Consider the following 21370-nt stretch of genomic DNA (forward strand, 5'->3'; position numbering starts at 1 on the left):
GTCAGAACCACTAAAGTCAACATGTCACCCATTATGACTCTGTGTCACCCTAACCCACTGCAGCCCAGCTGATAACTTCTCTACCTTGGAGGAAGCCAGAAGCTTCACCATCTGCTTTCCCCTGTGGCTAAGCCATCACACTCTTGCTTTGGGATCTCTGTCCAATGTGGTTTGATGATAATAATGGTAAATATTGTCATATATCTACATGTCTACTGTTTCTTGGATGATTCACTTGGAGAAAGGAGAAAAATTAATCCTACACGGTTCCAAGTTAAATGAAGAACCTGTAAGAACAACAAGCTTTTTCTCTGGAAATCTGCCCTGTAGGTTCCAAACAAATAAAAAGGTTTGTCAAATGCCAATCCGTGCTCCGGAGCTAATGCCCGAACTATAAAAAACCCGTTGGGAGAGAGAAGGAAATTGTATCTTGGTTTGGAAGACCAGTTGAATAGTCAGGGGCCAGAAGTAGAGGATGAGATGAGGAAGAAGGTTCTAGTTGTTATACCCTGTTTTATCCTCTATTTTCCTTCAAAGGAAGGATTAGGAGATGCTTGTTTTACTGCATGTATTAACCTCGACTGGCACTTTCTGGCTGCATCTGGATTGCATTGTAGATGTATCATCTGGCTGCATCTGCATACCCTCGACCCAAGTAATTGCTCTTCGAATCAGTGCTGCAAGACAGACAGGTACCTAGAACAAGGGACTGGGGAAGATCCTTGGAGAACAAGGTACTGGAATGGTAGAGAGTTAGAGAGTCGTCAAATCCAGAACAGACTCTGCAGTTGAGGACGTAAGCTACAGTCAAGGGTTTTGTCTCGAGGCTGATAATACCTGTCAGTGATGATCTCCACTAACGGAGGAGAAGTCTACAGGGAAGAGTATAGAGTGGGGTCTCTATAAAGTCAAAACTGAAAAAAAGTAGGCCAAGTGGAAAAAGACAAATGGAACAGATAAAAAAAAGAATTAAAAAATAAAAAAAAAATACTTGGTAGAACAGAAGGAGGATTTTGAAAATATGAAGACATAACTGGGTATAATAGGTATAAAAAAAACCCACAAGTGATAAAAGTAAAGATTTAAGTAGATATCCTGAACGTCAGAATAAGCACTGCTAGAAAGTGGCGGTATCCTACAAGGTATTAGGAACAAACACTTAGACGGGGAAAATAAAGGAAGAATGAAGGGTAGATGGAAGATGAAAGTAGTAATTTCAACTCTGTCTACTTGCAGTCTGAAAAAAAAAAAAGTAAGACAATAAATGAAAAGATAGTAATCAAGATTTTTCCAAAATTCTAAACAGAAGCCCTCAAAACAAAGATAAGAGTAGCAAAATAAATAAATAAATAAATTCATTACAAATACATCCCACTCACCGCCAGGCATATGTTAGCGGCATCCAAAAGGCTTCAGGCCCTCCAAAGAGGACACACTAATGGCCAACAGACATAAGAAAAGACGTTCAACATCACTGATCATCGGGGAAATGCAAACAAAAATCGCAGCGAGGTATCACCTCACCCCCGTCCACATGGCTAAAATTAAAACCGCAAGAAACCGCACGCACGTGTTGGCGAGGACGTGGAGAGAAAGGAGACCTCCTGCACCGCTGGTGGGAATGCAAGCTGGTGCTGTGCCTGTAGAAAGGGCCATGGAGGTTCTCCAAAAGCTTAAAACTAGAGTCACCGTATGATCCAGTAATTCCACGACGTAGCATTTACCCCCAAGGATACAAAAACACTAATTTGAAAAGATAGATGCACCCCCTCATGTTTACTGCAGCAGTATCTACAATAGCTGAATTATGGAAGCACCCCGCGTCCACAGATAGGTGACCGGATAAAGTAGATGTGGTCTATATATATAAATATATATAATATATACACACATATATTATATACATATATATATTATATACATATTATACATACACATATACACTATATACATAAATATACATATATACATTATATACATATAATATATACATAATATATACTTATATACATGTATATGTTATAAACATATATACATTATATATAATATATACATACATTATATACGTGTATACTTTATATACATTATATATGTATATATTATACATATATAATGTATATAATGTATATAATGTATATATTATATATGTATATAATGTATATAAAGTATACACGTATATAATGTATGTATATATTATATATAATATGTATATTATACATAATATATATACATATACACATAATGGAATATTACTCATTTGTAAAAATGAATGAAATCTTGCCTTTTGCAACAACATGCATGGTTCTAGAGAGTCTTATGCTAAGTGAAATATGCCAGTAAAAGACAAGTATCATAGGATTTTACACATGCGTGTAATTTTTAGAAACAATTGAATAAAGAAAAAAAAGAGAAACCAAAGAAAGCAGACTCTTAAGTATAGAAAACAAACAGAGGGTTAGCAGAGGAGAGGCGGGGGTGGGGGTGGGGAATAGGACCAGGGGAGTAAGAGCACACTTACGACGAGGACTGGGAGTGTAGAGAAGTGCTGGATCACTATGTTGTACCCCTGAAACTATGGTAACTCTACTGAAATGTTAAAAAAAAAAAAATCAAGCCAAAGAGAAACCAACCATATTCATTAGAGTGAAAAAGCAAAGGTCAGAGTGACATCATGCTTCTTGAAAGAAACAACAGATGCGAGATAATGGAGCAGAGTCTCCACGATGCTGAAGAAGAATAACTTGGTACCTAGAATTAAATACCTAGATGAACCATTATGTGCACGTGAAGGCAAAATCAATACATTTACAGGCATAGAAGAGGTCAGGAAAGTTCACCCTTTATGGCCCATTTGAGGTAATCTTTGGAGAAAGCAAGAGACACAGGAAGCAAAGATAAGTAAAGAATTTTACGTTTGGTGTTTTAAATAAGCAAAACTTAGGAAGCACCTCGAATACTGCCTGGCCCGGAGGGAGCACTCAGGAAAAACGAGCGGCTATTACCTCCGTTTTCAGTACTTTGTCAAGTAGTTGCGCAGATACAGACATACTCATCCTTCTCCAAAACTGAAGGAAACGCTTTTTAAGGCTCTTTATTAAGAATGCGTTTACTAGAGGCTATTGAGCAGATATCATTCATTCATTCATTCATTGCTGCGTCTGGAAGATCCCATTCGATCTCATGAAGCTCTTACCCAAAGCCTCATAGCAAGTGTTCCTGCACGCGCCCATGAACGCGGAATCGGTGGGTTTGTCTAATGTTGGACTATCCCTCCAGTCCTCAGGGAAATCCCATTCGATCCTGATACACGTCTTCCTGGTGGGGGCGGCTGGGCCCTGGGTTTTCCCGGTGGGTCAGCTAATGTTTTATTTAGTATTAAAAAAAAAAGCTCCTGGATTTTTGTTTCTCTGTCGGACAGCCTCTCGCTGAGCTTGTGGATTCGTCTTCCTAGTTGTTCGTTTTCATTGCTTTCACTTATAAATAATGATGATTTCATCTCGTCCCTCTCCGTCTTCATGCCCCTTCTGAGTGTTCCGGTGAAGTGCGCGGGCTTTGGAGAGCCTTCGCCGCGGGCCCCGGGCACACGGTCCTGGTTGCTTCGGCGCCACCTGAAACGTCGTGACAAAAGCACGCCGAGGAGCTCACCAGGGCTACACGGGCCAAGGTGCTTGGCCTGGAGCCAACAATAAACGTTAACTGACTATTGAAAATATTTACTCAGTAGAGTCCAGAACCAGAGATACCGGAGGGCACGTGATGTGATGAGCATGCGACTGATGAGTCACCAAACTTTATATCCAAAACTGGTGACACAGTCAATGTTAGTTAACTGAATTCAAATTAAAAAAAAAAAAAAAAAAAAAAAAAAAAAAAAAAACCATAGGGGACACCTAATCCAATCGTGAGAGTTTAGGAAAGCACCCGGAGGAGACAATAGGAAACCGAGAGTGCTGGACCAGCTGGGGAGGCAGCGGGTGGGGGAGGCCAGTGGGTAGATCACCCCCCAGGGAAGGCCTGCAGGCCCCCCGCTCAGCCAGCGCCCAGAGCCTGGCTCGTCGAGGTCGGGCAGCTGCTCAGTGGGAGCACACGGAGGACTGGCCCTTCCTGTGCAAAGATGAATTGCTCCAGCGGATCACAGCTGCAGGAAGGAACCACGTCTGAGTCAGCCTTTACCCCTCAGAGCACTTGGCAAGGGCCGTGAACCGAGAAGGTGCCCGATAAATACTTGCCACTCCTAGGCAGCTTTCCGGCCTGTGCCTCACCTGCCTGATGGAAAACCACAGCCGGGAGCCAATACTTTATTTTTATTTATTTATTTTTTTTAAATTTTTATTTATTTATGATAGTCACACACACAGAGAGAGAGAGGCAGAGACACAGGCAGAGGGAGAAGCAGGCTCCATGCACCAGGAGCCCGACGTGGGATTCGATCCCGGGTCTCCAGGATCGCGCCCTGGGCCAAAGGCAGGCGCCAAACCACTGCACCACCCAGGGATCCCGGGAGCTAATACTTTATAAACTGCGGAGGCTCCGAGGTACGTGGCTCCAGTTAAGAAAGGTCAAGGTTTAGAGGAGAGAGACCTCGACATCACATCTAAACCAGCCGTTGGAAAAACCGCATGTCTCAGGTCTTAGGGGTCCTCAAAACAATGAGAAGAGGATCTTGCTTCCCAGGGGTGAAGTCCAAAGAGCTAAAATACAGATTCTTAAAAATCTGACATGCGAGGTTACTGCAGATTTTAAGGTGACATAATAAAGTTGGTATGACTATGCATTTGTTTCCTTGGATTCGCAGAAGGAGCACTAAATAAATTAAATATTAACAATACTACTTCTTAAAAATAAAAGAAATTTTAAGGGACGCCTCGGTGGCTCAGCGGTTGAGCACCTGCATTCAGCCCAGGGCATGACCCTGGGGTCCCGGGATCGAGTCCAGCATCGGGCTCCCTCCAGGGAGAGCCTGCTTCTCCCTCCTCCTATGTCTCTGCCTCTCCCTCTCTGTGTCTCATGAATAAATAAATAAATAAAATCTTTTTAAAAAAATAAAAATAAACAATATTACTCTTTGCACAACATTTTTCTCATCTTTTTTTGTATTTTGAGGTCCTTTCTTCAAAATACTTAGCAAACAGAATTCATAAAATGAACAAAGAAAAAATTAAAAAAAAATGAAAAGATTTCTATTTTAAGAAATTTAGCAACCAGGGTGTGTCTTGGTTCTATTTCCTTTCATTTATTGAAACATTCACTTTGTAATTCGTAAAATTATCCCCTCCATAAAAACTGGCACAAAATATGAAGCAGCACTCCCTTTCTTTTTTTTTTCTTTCTTTTTTTTTTTTTTTGCTCTAAAAGGCTCAGGCTAATCTAAAAAGCTCATATGCACCATCCTAAAAAATGAATGGAAAGATTCTATTAGTAGCCTGGCCCAAAATAGATCCTCAGGAAATTCTATTTCCCTTCCTGACCCTGACAGTAAGGCATGCCGGGAACGGTTTCCCACCAGTGACATGATCGCCGGTGATTTATTTCGAGTCGAACCTAGTCAAGCTCCTTTTCTCAAAACTTTAGATCACTGGACCCCTCAGCAACATGGGATAGATTATGGACAACAAAAATAACACCGTGAAAGATACACCGTGAGCCAGGCGAGGCGCTGGGCACGTAAGGGGGCCGTGTTCCCCGAACTGCAGCCCCTCCGACCCCATCGTCACAATCCTTGTCATCTTTGCACCACTTCCGTCGTTCGCTCAAGAGGAGGGTCTATACGAACGCAAGTCCACATAATAAAATACTCTGGATATTACTAGAGAGGTATCCGTTGGGAGGAGACGGAACAAAGGAGAAATGCAGTCAGTATTGCCAGGGGCTACAGAGGAGGGGAAATCGGGGCTTCACCCGGAGAGCTCCAAAGAGGAGATGACTCTACAAAGACTGGTGTATTAAAGAAAAGAAAAAAAAAAAAACTTAGATACAGAAATAGATTGGCGGTTGCCATCCCCTAGATGGGGAGTGGGTGAAATGGGAAGGGGGTAAAGGAAATCATAAGGCACACACTTAGCGTCATGAGATCAATCAGCCACGGGAACATAATGCACAGCGAGGTGACTGTATTGCACACCTGAAAGTCTCTAGGAGCGTAAGCAAACCTCTCTTGCCTGAGGGCCTCGCGGGTGGGGGTGGCGTGGGGAGGGGCACAGAATTCAGTCCATAACTGTTACCTTTCCAAAAGCTGATAAAAATATGAATGGCAACATGTGACCCTAAGAGTCCTGGATGCAGTGCGAGAGACCACCAGCGCGGCGGACGGTCGGTCGCAGGTGCGCGGAGGAGAGTCCAAGCGCGGGGCTGGTGGGGGGCCGCAGCAGGTGAGCGGGTTGGGACCACCTGGCTGCAACGGGGCGAGCCCCGAACCAAGCCCAGGAGGCAGGGGGGTGGGCTGTGCCTGCAAGCGGCCTGGGGGGCAGCAAGTTCAAGGACCCCGAGGTCAGAGCAGAGCAGCGTGCGTGATGGGCGGGAAGGAAGAGTCGTAGGGAAGATGAGAGACAGAAGCACCCTCGGGGCCACCCGGACCCTGGTAATGGGAGTCGGCTTTTACAGAAGGAGATGAGGGGGCGCAGGAGGCTCTGGGCAGAGCAGTGGTGCAACATAGTGTTCTCACGGGGTCACAGCGTGAGGTTGTGGTGTCCAGGGATGGTCACCAGCACCAGCACCCCTGCATGAACGAGCCTGGCGGGTGCCCATGGAGGGCCTGCCGGGGGCCAGGGTGAGGGACCCCAGGCGACAGGCCTGCCCCATGGCTCAGTCCTTGGTCAACCGGAGTCGGCCACGGTTACCGTGGAGTGGGGACAAGCCATTGCCACGTGTCTGGTCCAAACTTCAGACCACGACACCCTGAACGGAACGAATGGTCCTGGTGTCCCCTCATGCAGGCTGGCGGAGCCTGTCGCCCAGCAGGTAGGCACCGACTCTGAGCTGACTTGCGGCCCGTGGCGGGCGACCCAGTAGCCAGGCCCTCCCTGGAGGGAAGCCCCGGGAGGCAGTGTCTACGGGGCTGGAGAGCACGGCGTGCCCCGGGGCCGGCCCGACGGGGGCGACCCTGCTGCAACCTGGGGGAGAGAACACACGCCTCGGGCCTTGCCGACTGGCCAGCAGCTTCCCAGGGCGGCCGCGGGCCCCATCGAGCTGCCTGGGCACTGCCGGGGGTAAAGAGGGACCAACATGTCCAAGTGGAGTCTACAGGAAATTCCTCGACCCTGGACTTGCCAGACTGCAAAGTAAGACTTGTCATCCCTCTTGCCTCTCCAGACGGCCAAACATTTAGGACGAAGTTCAAATTCAAGGTCCAATAGCACAAGGTGCTCTCGGGTTAAAGATCAAATCAAGTGTGTGGCTGGAAGATGCCTCATTAAGACCTCAGACGAGGCCATGACCCCAGGGTCCGGGGATCAAGTCCCGCATCGGGTCCCTGCATGGGGCCTTCTTCTCCCTCTGCCTGGGTCTCAGCCTCTCTCTCTGTGTCTCTCATGAATAAATGAATAAAATCTTAAAAAAAATAAAATAAAAATACCCGAGGCACCTTTAGTGCCTCATAAACCGGGTCAGCGCGACCAAAGCCCTTGGAACACCTGTAAGGGCTTGTCCCAGCGCTTTCTGACTTGCATGCAAAGTAAAGCCGGGCGTGTCCCGAGAGTCCCATGGGCCCATCCTTCCCTAACGGAGGGAACCTCGATGGAAGGCTTCCTAGGAAGCCCTCAAGCTGTTGAAGAAAACTTAACTAAGAAAAGCTCACCAGCAGGTAAACAAAAGCAAACACCCAAAAGGTCCCTACGGACCCAACTCCCAGCAGGAAGGGCTACCCCAGCTGCCGATAAAGAGCTCGTTCTTCTGGAAAAGAACCACGGGCTCAAAGGAGGGGCCTTTGATTTTGCAGCCAGCCGGGGGGCCCAGGGGGCGGGGGGATGCCGGGTGTGCCACAGGCCCCGGGCCCAGCCAGCCACCTGGTGGTGGGCCAGGATGTGGGTGTGACAAACAGAAAGGTGAGGGCGCCTCTGAGATTGGCTGGTGGCCGTGTGGGCGACGCCAAGAGCCAAGGGCCTCAGGGCAAGGAGGGGCCGGGAAGCTGTCAGGGTGGGGGTGCTGCGCAGGGAGTCTCAGGAGCCCGGACACCTGCTCTCAAAGGCCGGCTCTGCCGCAGGGGTTGGGGCTCAGGGACGTCGCCACTGGGTTCACCTCTCAGCTCCCTAGGACCTACCAGAGGGCCTAGCCCCACGGGGCGGCTGAGACCCCAGGGCAGCGAGCCATCATCACCTGCCACCTGCCACCTACCAGCCGGGAAGGGCCAGGCACCAAGCCCCTGACACCTCTGTTTGGGGCTCAGGGGTGAGGCCGAAAGGGGTGCAGGGGGCAGGCCCGTGGGGACTGAAGGATCCGGGCCCTGTGGACCCCAAGCCCCACCACAGGGTCTGGCCCTGAGGCTTCCCGGCTGGGGACACGGGAGGGGACTGCACACGGAAGGCACGACTGACCGGGAGGCTTTGCCTACGGAGCGCGACCGAGGAAGCGGGCGGCCGGGGCCACGCAGAGCCACGGGACAGAGGGGGCGACATGCCCACGGCAGGGACGCGAGCACTGGGGACAGACGACTGGGCGCGGGGCTACGTCCTGGGCACCCCGGGCTGTGGCGGGGCCAGGCCGCTGCCTCCCCTCCCACTGGCTCCTTCCTCACTGAATCTCCCCAGACCAGTCCCCCCAGAGCCCGTGCCCACCGCGATCCCCGCCGCGGTCGCTCCATCAGGTCTCCACCTGCCCCGTGTCCCCCCACCTAGCCGCGCAGTGTCCAGGCCGCGTCCCCGCTGCAGGCCCCCCAGACCAGCCATGTGACTTACCTTCAGCTGCTCTCACACTGTCAAGGGTTCCTTCCAGGTGTGACCATGGAGACACACATCACAGCGCGCATTTGCATTCAGAGACAAAAGCCCTCACAGCACCCAATACCCCCATCAGGGGGACAACACCATTCTCCCCGGGGGGGGCTGGGGCGAGGCCACGTTCAGCCAGGTGGAAGGACGGCAAGGGGGGTGCAGGAGCAGCAGGTGCATCCAGGCCGGCAGGTGCGTCCAGGGCTGACGGCAGTCCAGGGCCCGCAGGTGCATCTAGGGTCAGCAGGTGCGTCCAGGGCCCGCGGGTGCATCCAGGGCCGGCAGGTGCGTCCAGGGCCGGCAGGATCATCCAGGGCCCACAGGTGCATCCAGGGTCAGCAGGTGCGTCCAGGGTCAGCAGGTGCGTCCAGGGTCAGCAGGTGTGTCCAGAGTCGGCAGGTGCATCCAGGGCCACCAGGTACATCCAGGGTCAGCAGGTGCATCCAGAGTCGGCAGGTGCGTCCACGGCCGGCAGGTGCGTCTAGGACCGACAAATGTGTTCGGGGCCCGCAGGTGCATCCAGAGTCGGCAGGTGCATCCAGGGTCAGCAGGTGCGTCCAGGGCCTGCAGGTGCATCCAGGTCTGGAGAGCCGTCAGGCTGAGGCCACCTGGACATCGTCCCGCCCAAGCTGGGGGAGAAGCCTCACAGAGGCCAGCGCCCCCCACCCCAGCCTCCCTCACACACGCTCTGGGTTCTGACATTACGGCCACCCTAGGGCCGGGCGACCGGCGGCACAGGGTCAGAGGCCCTCAAAGTGGATCACGGCCACCCCGGGGAGCCCACAGCTCTCCAAGGTCCCCAGGGGTGTAGAGAGTTCTAAAGGAACCAATTCCCAGATGCACTATGTCCACGGGGACCCTTGATTTAATAAGGGATACGCCTGAAATGTGCCAACAGCAAAGCGTTTTCTGGAACGTTCTCCTTTCCCACTTCCCCTTTCATAATTACCCTCCTTCCGTTTTACCAAAGAAAGGCGCATCCCTCTCCCATTCAGAATCTTACCATGTGCCCTGCCTCCCCAGGATGCCAAATAGGGGGCAAATGTGGAAAACTGATACTAGAGAAACCTTCCAGGAAGGCATCAATGTTAATGCTACTCATGTCTACATTCGATGCACATTTCCAATATGGTTTAGTTTTATGGCTCATAATTACTCATTGAAAGCTAATGAATTGCCTTGATTACCTGTGTACTAATACTTAAAATAATAATATTAGGCAGCCCGAGTGGCTCAGCGATTTAATGCCGCCTTCAGCCCAGGGCATGACCCTGGAGACCCAGGATCAAGTCCCACGTCCAGCTCCCTGCATGGAGCCTGCTTCTCCCTCTTCCTGGGTCTCTGCCTCTCTCTCTCTCTCTCTCTCTCTCACGAATAAATGAATAAAATCTTTAAAATAATCATAATAAAAAATAATATTAAAATAGCAAAGAATAATTTTAAGATTATTTTTAAAAATAATATAAATATACTACATATGAAGTATAAATTTAAATTTATAGACTTTTTGTTGCTGAGGAGTAGGAAGAGCACAGAAGTGGGAAAAATGTATTGTAAAACTCCTAACTATGGAATACTCAGTTAAAGAATGATTGAACATTTTAGAGCTCAGAGCTAACAGTGCACAAGGGGGATTCCTTTTTTTTTTTTTTTTTTTGAACTATTAGAAGGTGTATGTGCAAAATGCCCAGAGAATGAAATGATGCAAGGGACCACTGGATGTGTCACAGGGCGTTTTTCCTGTATCACTGTGATAAGTAGAGCTTCCCTCACCAACCTTACAACCGTCATATTTTCTTCTTGTAGGATCATTTTCAGTTTCAATTTCTTTATTTAACAAAATATTTTCCTGTCACTCTCCTGATCCCTCCTGTAGTCTGTTAGCACTTGGAGAAACCTTAGCATCAGGAGAAGAATCAGCCGTGTACTGTTAGAACATGATCAGCTAATGGGCATTCAGACTTTTTAATCTATTTTTATATGGTCTATATACAAAATATACATTTTGTACATATATACATTGTACATACAATGTATATATACATTGTACATGTATACGTATATATACATAGTACATATGTGTTTATATATATATATACACATATATATGTATGTACAATGTATATACATGTTATATGTATATGACCGGCAAGAAACTCCTAGAGTCACACTGGGATAAAACACTGAAAAATGTGTGCATACATATACCCTGTCTCCAGATAATAAAATGAGTATGGATAACAGCATCGCTGAATTGAAATCAGACCAAAGAGCCTCTATTTCCTATTTCTGATTCCAGGACTGGGTAACTTGAAAAAAAAAAAAAAGAAGATAAAGCAAAATAATAAATAGACATAAATCACGAGAGTTGATTAGTAAAATTCACCATTAAATAGCCAGTGGTGAATATATTGCAGTACTAGCTAAAACTAGCTGGAATGTTCTCTCAACCGCCCTATGGGATGTTTCTATTCAGTCCATTCAAATAGGATGGCAGCGAGCACTCAGCGTGGTTCCACCTCAGCCCCCAATAAAACGCAAGAGTTAAAAATAAATAATAAATAAATAAATAAATAAATAAATAAATAAATAAATAAATAAAAATAATAAAAAAATAAAACGCAAGAGCTGCCTTCTTGCCAACCCTCATACCATGAAGCCTCTGCACGAGCTTCTCGAGCCGCCGACTACACCACCTCGGTTGCAGCATAACGGGAAAGGCCTCTGTTCTCTCCGCGAATCCCAGCTTTCTGCCTGGGCGGGTGAATGCAAAGGGAGCTGGGCGGATTCTGACACAGGTCAGCCCGCACGTGCCTCCGTCTTATCAGCCAAAAATGATGCAAATTAGAAAAATGTTTCCACTCAGGAACCATAAAAGAAATTCCTCTGAGGAACCAAACACATATAGAGACACTCGTGTGAATATTGGTTGGTCATCAAGCTAATCCTTAAATATATGACTAATGATGTCACCCTGCAAGTCCCGTATGAGCAGCGCTACTTGAAGTCCAACCTTCTATCATTACAACGCTGCATCCGAATGAAGTCGCGGTTGGTTGTCAGCAGCAAATTGGGGGAAATAGTCTCCTCGGGAAATATTATCCTTCATAAATACCAGTGATCTTAGACCTGCCCGGGTTCAAATCCCAGTCCTTGCACTCAACTAGCTCTACATGTAGCTAAGGGAAAAGTTACTTAATGACGCTGTGCTCTGATTTTTCTCAGCAATACAATACAGTTCATAATTTGTAAAAATTTATAAGTTCATAATTTGTAAAAATACATACATACCTGGAGCAGTGTCCAGCACATAATAAGAGCTCAACAAGTATTAGCTAATGATTCATATCGTTTCCCATAATTCAAGTTGCTGGCAGAAATACGGAACTCTCTGTATCATTAACCAACCTTCCCTAGTAATCTAATGAACAAATTTAACATTAAACTCTAAGACAGAAATGAAGAAAAGCAGAGTTTTCTAAGTTTTTAATTTATTATTAATTCACCTATTTATTCATTTATTTTTCGTTAAGCAAGCTCTACACTCAGCGTATGCTGGGTGTAAGTGTTTTAAAACCTATTTGGGGTTTGAGACCCGGTTAATAACCTAACTGGAGTTGTGGATATTTTCCTAAGAAAAATCCACTTACATACAACATTTTCAGGGCTTCAACCACAGCCTTCCTGAAATCCAATCAGAGCCAGCAACCCTGAGATGGAGAAGCTTCTGGGGCCTAAAATCCTTCAATTATCAAACCCTATTCCAATGAACTTTAAACCACTGATGTTTCCCTCTCCTTCAAAGAGGTTAATAAGCAAGTATTTCATTGGCAACTATTACTTCTTGCAACGTAGCTGCTGATGTTCACGTATGAATCTCACCAGCGAAAACAAAAAGCACCAGATCCTCTTCCTTAAACCCACCAATTCATCTGCAGTAAAATTCCAAGTTTCAGGACTATAGCTTCAAACCAGATTCTGGGGTTCCCACTCCAGACTGTCAGAGAACAGCGAACCCAAAGTACTAGCAGGGGTGCCTGGTTCGTTCCCTTGGTAGAGCGTGTGACTCTTGATCTCGGGGAAGTGACTTCAAGGCCCACACTGGGCATACAGCTTATTTAGTAAAAACAAATAAATAGATAAATAGATGAATTCATTAATCATAGATTAGAAATCAAAGTATGGGAACACTGCCTACTGGAGGCTCAGGACCAGTGACCACTAACTCCTCTGTATCACCCTGTCGCAGAGCGGATGCTGCTGCAAGAGAAGCCATGCCGAGGATGACTAAAATTTTGAGAGGAGAAAACATGGGGAGAGATGTAAGAATATGACTTTGAGACGCCGTCATCACAGACCTGTAGGACTTTCTGGGACTTCTTGATCGCATAGAATTTTAAATTGTCCATCCCCTTTCATATAGAAGAAGGCTATTGCTTCCCGCCCCCCCTTCACTTCATCGATCTTACCTTGTCCCCTCTAGACCCCCTCTGGCCACCACGCCTACCGAGTCCTTGTCTGTATAACAACAGAATTTGAAGCTTGGATCCATGTGCACCTTGCCTCTTGCAGGGGAAGAGCCCACCTCACAGCCACTGCCCTGCAGACGCCCCAACTCTCTGGGCCTAAGCCGTTGGTTCAATTGAGTCAACAGAACCTCTCCAGGTGCGCTGACAAGGTGAGGCCTCTCGGTCACAAGCGGCTGTCATCCCCTGCGTCCTAACATCAGCAAGTAGCTTTAAAAAACACAACGGAAAAGCGGCCAACGACAACCACTTTACCTCCAGTTTCCAACATCTGACTCACTGTTTAGGGCTCTAAGTTAGCATCGCTTGAGAATAACCTTGTCTTAGGGATGGGTGGAAGCGATTGGAACCTTCCTGAATGAAAATGAATCCTAGACGTTCCCCACACCCAATCTCACTAACACTGGGGGAAAATTCACTGGATTTTCATTGACATCCCCCTTGAATAAGGACCTCATCGCAATCAAAGTCTCCCACGTGCCTTCCAAGCTTCTAGTACCGCTGACCAAAGCGAGGAGTGGCCCGTCCTGGGTGGGAACTGACACCATGGAGGGGCCAGGCCCGGCTGCCCGGCAGGCAGCAACTGTTTCTGCGAGTCCTCTCCCGGGGGACAGGCGACCCCATCAAGGCCGGGGGGACCCCGATTTCTGCGAGTCCTCTCCCCGGGGGACAGGTGAGCAAAGTCGGTGATGGAGGCGCCCGACCCTGCACAGGCTGCGCGGGCCGCAGCGCGAGGGGGGCGGGGGGGGGCGCGGACCCGGCGCTCGGGGCTCCCCCCCGCAGGTCCTCCGGGGCGCAGGTGCTTGGCAGCCGCGGGACCCCGGCAGGTGGGCGCTCAGGAGAGTCCACGGAGGAGCCCACGGACACGGAGGAGCCCGGGAGGAGCCCGGGAGGAGCCCACGGACGAGCCCACGGAGGAGCCCGCAGCCTGTGCTCGGGGCGGACGGCGGGGGCGGGGAGGGGGGACCCCGGGGCGGGGGCGGGGGCGGGGGCGGTTCGGGGACCCGGGGCGGCCTCGTACCTCCATGGAGTCCGGGCTGCGGCCGGGCCCCGGGGCTCCCTGCGCGGCGACGCTGCGGCCGACGGGCCCCTGGGCCGGCTCCCCGCGCCCTGAGCCCGAGTCCAGCCCCGGAGAAAGGAAAAGCGAAAGAGCAGCGCGCGGGGCGCCGGCGACGGACACCCCCGGGCAGGGCAGGGAGGGGAGGGGAGGGGCGCGCCGCGGCCCGGGGCCGCCCAGGTGCCCGCCCCCTCCGAGGTGTCCCGCCGCGCGGAGGGAGGGGGAGGGGGGGGAAGGGGGGAGGAAGGAGGGAGGGGGGAGGGCGGGGAGGGGGAGGGCGCAGGGAGGGCGGGGGTCCCTGGGCTGCACACTCCGCCCTGGCCCCGCGGGGACCTCTAGCAGCCCAGGTCACACCGGGCCAGGACAGCTCCGGGGGCGCCCAAGTCCACGGCCCGAGGGGAGCCCGGGGGGGGGGGGGGGAGCCCTGGGGAGCTGGTGGGGAGCCCTGGGGAGCGGTGAGGAGCCCTGGGGAGCTGGTGGGGAGCCGTGGGGAGCCAGTGGGGAGCCCTGGGGAGCGGTGAGGAGCCCTGGGGAGCTGGTGGGGAGCCGTGAGGAGCCCTGGGGAGCACTGTGGAGAGCCCTGGGGAGCTGGTGGGGAGCCCTGGGGAGCTGGTGGGGAGCCCTGGGGAGCCGTGGGGAGCCAGTGGGGAGCCGTGGGGAGCTAGTGGGGAGCTGTGGGGAGCCCTGGGGAGCTGGTGGGGAGCCGTGAGGAGCCCTGGGGAGCTGGTGGGGAGCCGTGGGGAGCTGGTGGGGAGCCCTGGGGAGCCGGTGGGGAGCCCTGGGGAGCCGGGACTGATGCGCTCCAGGGTTGACCGAGGAGCCCAGGGCCTCTGCGGGGGGCGGGGGGCGGGGGCCCTCAGGCCCGGTGCTCAGCACAGCCTGGATCCTGGACCCTGGAGCCTCAGAGGCCCGGAACCCCGTGTCCACTGCCAGGAACCCCCAGGGAAGGAGCTCTCCCCATTTCCCGCGCTCATGCCAGGGAAGAAATGCTGTGGCTCCCCCAAGTCTGGTGGACGCTCCCACAACCATTTCTTTACAATTACCTCTGTGCTAGAAAAGATAGAAAAATATTAGAAGTGACTTAAATATTACATGCACATAAAAGGGACGCCTGGGTGGCTCAGGTCATGAGCTGTGGGTCCTAAGATCTGGTCCCTATGGGCCCCCCCCAGGGAGCCTGCTTCCCCCTCTGCCTTCAGTCTCTGCCTCCCTCTGTCTCTCATGAGTCAATAGGTTAAAGAATCTTTAAAAATCAATAAATGTGCATAAAATTCCACGTAAAAGTTTCATATTTTATGAAACTCCCTGCATGGAGCCCGCTTCTCAGTCTACATGTGTCTCAGCCAATCTCCTCTCTCTCTCTCTGTGTCTCATGAGTAAATAAATAAAATCTTAAAAGTAAATAAAGAAATCAAACATTCTTCTCTGCCCAAGACAATGTAGTGTTGAATCTTCTTGTGATGACGCCCTAGATCTCAAACCGCAGGAGGCTCTTGCAGGGCAGTGTGCGGAAGCTCCGACCCGCAGCGGCGCTCACTTACTCCGAGCGGGCCTGTGGGTGGCCTGGAGTCCCTTACAAAGATAGTAGCCGCAATGGGAGCACAGCGAGTGCACATGTGACACGAAGAGCAGGAGAGGAAAGGGGGCCTGTGTCCCGTGGACTTGGACTGCGGCAGAGCGGCCTGCACTCCTCCCTTACCGCCTTGCACCCTTATGGATGCTACGCACCCCGCAGGTGGTACCTCAGACACTAAGACACCTCCTTGGCCACACCTGGCATCAACCAGCCTGGCATCAACCAACCACATCCATCAAGCATCAAGGTGTCCTGTCACTGTGCCACAGGACCCATCACCATGTCTCAGATCCTGCGGTGCTCGGGCTGCCTGGGAGCACTAGGGAGAGCTGCCCACCCACCGGCCAGAGCAGCTCAGAGCCTGACAGCAGGCACCCTCCCAGCATGTGGCCACCAGCAGCTGCTGGAGAGCTTCTCAGGACACTCTGGGAAACTGATGGGAATTCCCTTCAAAAACCTGACTTTAAAAAAAAAAAAAAAACCTGACTTTTAAAGTACAACCTGAACATAAGAATAATAAAATCAGTCTATTTATATTGATCCAGCTTGCAATACATGCGAGTTCTGAAATAAGATGGGCTGAATGGGATAGAAAGCGTTTAGTCACGTTGGGGAGAGAAAAAGGCATAGAAGTAAGAATAAAGGTGAAATTGGAAATTATTCTAGCCAGAAGACATGCTTTGCTGTATTATTTGCCTCCCTCATATGTAGGTCAAGTTTGTTTGCTTAATAACAGAAAATAAAAGTAATTTTGAATTAGTTATATAAATGCCTACAAGTCCGTGATGCTGGGTTTTCAGCATGATTTATTTTTGTTGCACTGCACTCAAATGGAAAAGTCTACTATAAGCAACCTGTATTTTCAGTTGCCACAGGCTATTTGGCAAGATATTGAAAATTACTCACACCAATAAACAAGTAAATTCCACTCTATGAATTAAAAACAAAGACCAAGATTGATGAAATAATATGAAACCACTAGGACACAGCTCTTAAAATGGTAATGCAGAAAGATGCAAAAACTAACAAAACCTTCTAGAAATGACCCTAATAACCTTTCTCTGAATTTACAGAATTAACAAGAGAATCATAGTTCGGTAAATTCTTCATATCTGATTTTTCATTCCAAAGACAATGGTTGCCAATTGGGAAGTTGTCTCTGAAGGAAATTACTAGTCAATGTTTCCTAACAGCTTTTGAGACTATGTGGAATGAAGTTAAAAGTTAGCTCATCTGATTTAGTGTTCAAAGTCCATGACTGTGACCTTATTTATGATCCCAAGAACAAACCACAGGCCAAGAACCAAGTCAACCATCTGGTCTTTAAAAAAACCTGGCCAAGGCCTCTCAAGTTTCCATTTTAATTAAAACATGCCGGAAATGCAGCTTTACCCCAAGTTGCTCCCCACCTCTGGTTTTTTGTTTTGTTTTGTTTTCTTGATTTTGTTTGCTTGTCTGTCTGCTCTTGGTGATCCTGATAATGAAGGAATACTCTGTCTTGGGGATTACATACGTTTTCAAGAGGTCCCTGCGTCGCTGCTTTTTCAGAGGTGCAGCAATACTAACTAATACTTGTAGTTCCCGCGAGTCCCCGAGTGCTCGCTAAGCACAAATATTAGCTCCCAAATATTAAATTCCCACAGCAATGCTGTGAGATGTGAACCATATCCATTCTACAGATGGAAAGACCAAAGCCCGGAGAAATCACACGCGTGCCTTCTGAGGTCCCATCCGCCCGAGTCGCCCAGCAAGGATTCGGCCCTAGGTGCTCGGGCCCAAGTATGCAGGCCGACCCCTGCTCCTCCACAAGCACAACTGCCCTCCACTGCTTGCAAAACAAGGGATTCCCGAGGAAAAAAGCCATTGACCTCCAGGGAGTGTCTCTTGGTCCAATGGTGTTTGCTCCAGAGTAACTTCAGCCACTAGGAAGGACACTCACCAGGCCACAGATTTCTGCTTCCCTGAGCTTGTTGTATTTAGGTGATGAAGCCACTGTGGATGCTGCAGCCCTGCAACAAAGAGCTACTTGCATAAGGTGGCTGGCAGCGGGCCCCCGGAGCAGGCTGCGGTGGGACACAGCAGAGCCAGCAGCTGGTGCCTATGAAAGACACGTGATTTCGTTTGGATTGAAGCATCCGACGTACCCACGGCAAAGGCAGAGAAAGGACACCCACTCTCCAGCCGCAGGTGAATCACGAACAGTTAAGTCAGAGCACACCGACGCGTTCATGTTCACGTGTGCGCAGAGCACAACAGAACTCACACCAGAACTCTCAGCCTCCCCCCTTCCTTTACTTCCTCGAGCCATTCATAATTTTTTTTTTAATCCAGAAGGTATATAGAAACCTTTTCAGATTTTTCTCCTGATTTTGTTCATGTGGATGTAGTGCTATCAAAATGATGTGGGAGTGAGTTAGGGGCAGGGGAGAAGGCAGGGAAAGATAAGAGAAAGGCCCAGACTCAGGCTCCCAGGAATCTGTGGGATCCCCAAAGGGCCCCAGAGTCAGGCTCCTGCCCATCCCAAGAAAACAGAGATAAGACAGTAAAAAAAGAGATAAAATAAACCTGGCTCCCTAGCCCCGAAATGATGGAGAGTATCCCCCTTTAAGGGCGACATAGTAATCACAGAAACTCACCAGGCCACAAAGAAATAAGTCGTTGTGGTGTCATCAATAGTCCCTGCTCAAACCCAGATGGCACAAGAGTCTCAAACCACGGGCTCCCTGGCTAGGTGCTCAATAAGAGACCAGCCCCCCAAGCCCTCGGGGGCAGCCCTGTGGGGACCCCCTCACCCCGAGAGCTCTCTCTGCGTCTCTGCCTGATAAACTCGCACGGCTTTGCTCACTCTCCGTAGTCGGCAAGATTCATTCTTGACTCCGTGAGACGAAACCCTCGTTCTCCCGCATCAAAACCACCTTATTTCACCCTACAGATATTTGTTCCACAGGCAGCCGCTGCTGTTGTTTAGAAATTTCTGTATCAGTTCATTAAAAACTGGAAAACCAATCTGTATCATGTACCAAACTGATTTAAAATAAATATACATGTTTATTGAAAAAAAATGTTTGGGTAGTTAGTAACTGGGGGCGGGGGGGGGGGGGGGTTGAAGTAGAACCAAGAGATAATTTCATGTGCCAACAATATTGGGCTGAATAATCTTTTTTTTTTTCTGAATAGTCATTTTAAGTCTGAACTCGCTAATCAAAAGCTAGTTCAGAAAAACTTGACCCACCTTACTTAGATTCATAATAAAACTGTGTCATAGATGCACACAATACGAATCGTGATGGCATTTATTTCAATGATTAACTGTAAAAAGGGATTTTTACTTCTCATCAAACACACGGAAAATACATGTGGAAAATACACATTTTCTTTTTTATTTTTTTACATTTTTTAATACACATTTTCTTAAATTAGCTCTATGACTTAAATTTATAGTTAAAATTATAGATTCGCTTTTTACAACATGTAACCACCTCGACAAAAAAGTGTGACCCGACGTCAGTAGCACTGATATGTGCATGTCAACATACCTGGCACACAAAAATGTTAAACTGACGTCAATTTTGATTTTCATTCCGTGGCTGGCAAATAGGCCCTGAATAAAAGTTTGTTGAATTTATTTTGGTAAGAAATAATTTCACCTGTCTTTTCACAGTTTTAAGTGCTTACTAGAACCAAACTCTGGGAACTTATAGACCTACATGTAGATACGTACGCATGCATGCACATAGATATACAAATGTGTCTACATACTCATTGCATGCGTGTACGTATATAAATGCACACAGCAGTTCTTTGCAAGTACCATGAAATAATTTGATAATTTACATGACTTAATTCTGTGGCCCATATGTCTATTTAATATTACAATCACTTTTTTTATTGAATTTTTTAATTGAATTTTTAATTAAACTTCCTTCAAGTTTTAACTAGACTTTCTTTATCATAATCTGGGGTGCCTGGGTGACTCAGTCCGTTATGTGTCTGCTTTCTGCTCAGGTCATGATCTCAGGGTCCTGGGATCGAGCCCCTCATTGGGCTCCCTGCTCATGGAGGAGTCTGCTTCTCTCTCTCACTCTCCCACTGAGCTCTTTCCCTCTCAAATAAATAAATATAAGCTTTAAAAAAAACACACACTTATCAAAATCAATTTTCAGAAACACTGACAAATACCAACAATGCCAATAGAAGGCTCATCATCATCTGTTAAAATACCATTAGTTTTGTTATTATAGGGATTGTTATTTGGGAAAAGACTGTGACAAAACGCTGGCTTCCAATTACCGTCCTGGAAAAATCAAAACGGAAAGCCTTGGAGATCAAATTAAGATAAACAACATGATTTATTAAATCAATCTAAAATTCACAATGAGACACAAAAGAAAAGCAACAAGGCGCCAAGTTAAACACTTGTAGGATAGAGCACATGGGCGGAAGACCCCTCGCCCCAAATCCTGGGTTGTATAATGTTCGTGTAACCTCTCTGTCTCTCTCTCATTTTCTCTCGATGCCACATCCGCCTTCTCTGATGATGCTGTAGTGATGAAGACCAAAGCTGAGATCTGAACAGGAAGGGGCACAAAGATGAAAGTTACCAGGACCAACACAGATTCGTGCTGTCTTCGAGAGTCACGCGGGAGGGAAGCTGTGTATTTCCAATTAGCCTCCTACATTTTTTTGGACATAGAACATGTGAGACTAGAAGGTGACTACATTGGATATCACCCGATGAATGGCCCATGTAAAGGCGACGTATAAAAATGTCTGCTGAGAAAGTCATGATCATAACTATGACTTTCTGTCCTTTCTATCTATAAGTAGTATCTTTGTTTGTTCTTGCATGTATTTCATCATACCATCCATTTTTTAAAGATTTTATTTATTTGAGAGAGAGCTATAGAGAGAGTGAGTGTGTGCACATCGTGAGAGGGAGAAGCAGACCCCTCATGCTGACCCCCAAGCCAGGGCTCAGTTCCAGGACCCTGAGATGAAGACAATGGAAACAAAATATATCAAACTTTGAGAAGTGCAACTAACATAGTTCTTAGATAAAAATTTATAATTATCAATGCTTACATTGCAAAAAAAAAAAAAGATAAAAGCAATAGACTAAGCTTCCCCCTTAAAAAACTAGAGAAAGAGACAAAACACAAAGAGAAGGAAAGAAACAATTAAGAGGTGAAATGGAAAAGAAAATCAATGGAAACAATTACAATGAAAAGATAATGAAATTGGTAAATCTCAACCTAAATTGTTCAAGAAAAAAGAGAGAAAGTACAAAATT

The 21370-nt window shown here is 48.2% G+C and overlaps 1 protein-coding gene across 6 annotated transcripts in view; it reads right to left on the reverse strand.

Moving 5' to 3' along the window:
• The window catches only part of IL15 (interleukin 15), a 63085-nt gene extending 48407 nt beyond the window's left edge, over positions 1–14678 (reverse strand). For 5 of the 6 annotated variants that reach the window (XM_072755192.1, XM_072755187.1, XM_072755189.1 and 2 more), the window contains exon 1: positions 14469–14642. The gene's annotated coding sequence lies outside the window, so the exon portion shown is untranslated. Of the gene's footprint in view, positions 1–14468 lie in introns of all 6 variants that reach the window. The other variant, XM_072755186.1, reaches the window with a different exon arrangement.
• Between the last annotated feature and the right edge of the window lie 6692 nt (positions 14679–21370).

Source organism: Vulpes vulpes, chromosome 4, assembly GCF_048418805.1.
Source record: "Vulpes vulpes isolate BD-2025 chromosome 4, VulVul3, whole genome shotgun sequence".
NCBI classification, from domain to species: Eukaryota; Metazoa; Chordata; class Mammalia; order Carnivora; family Canidae; genus Vulpes; species Vulpes vulpes.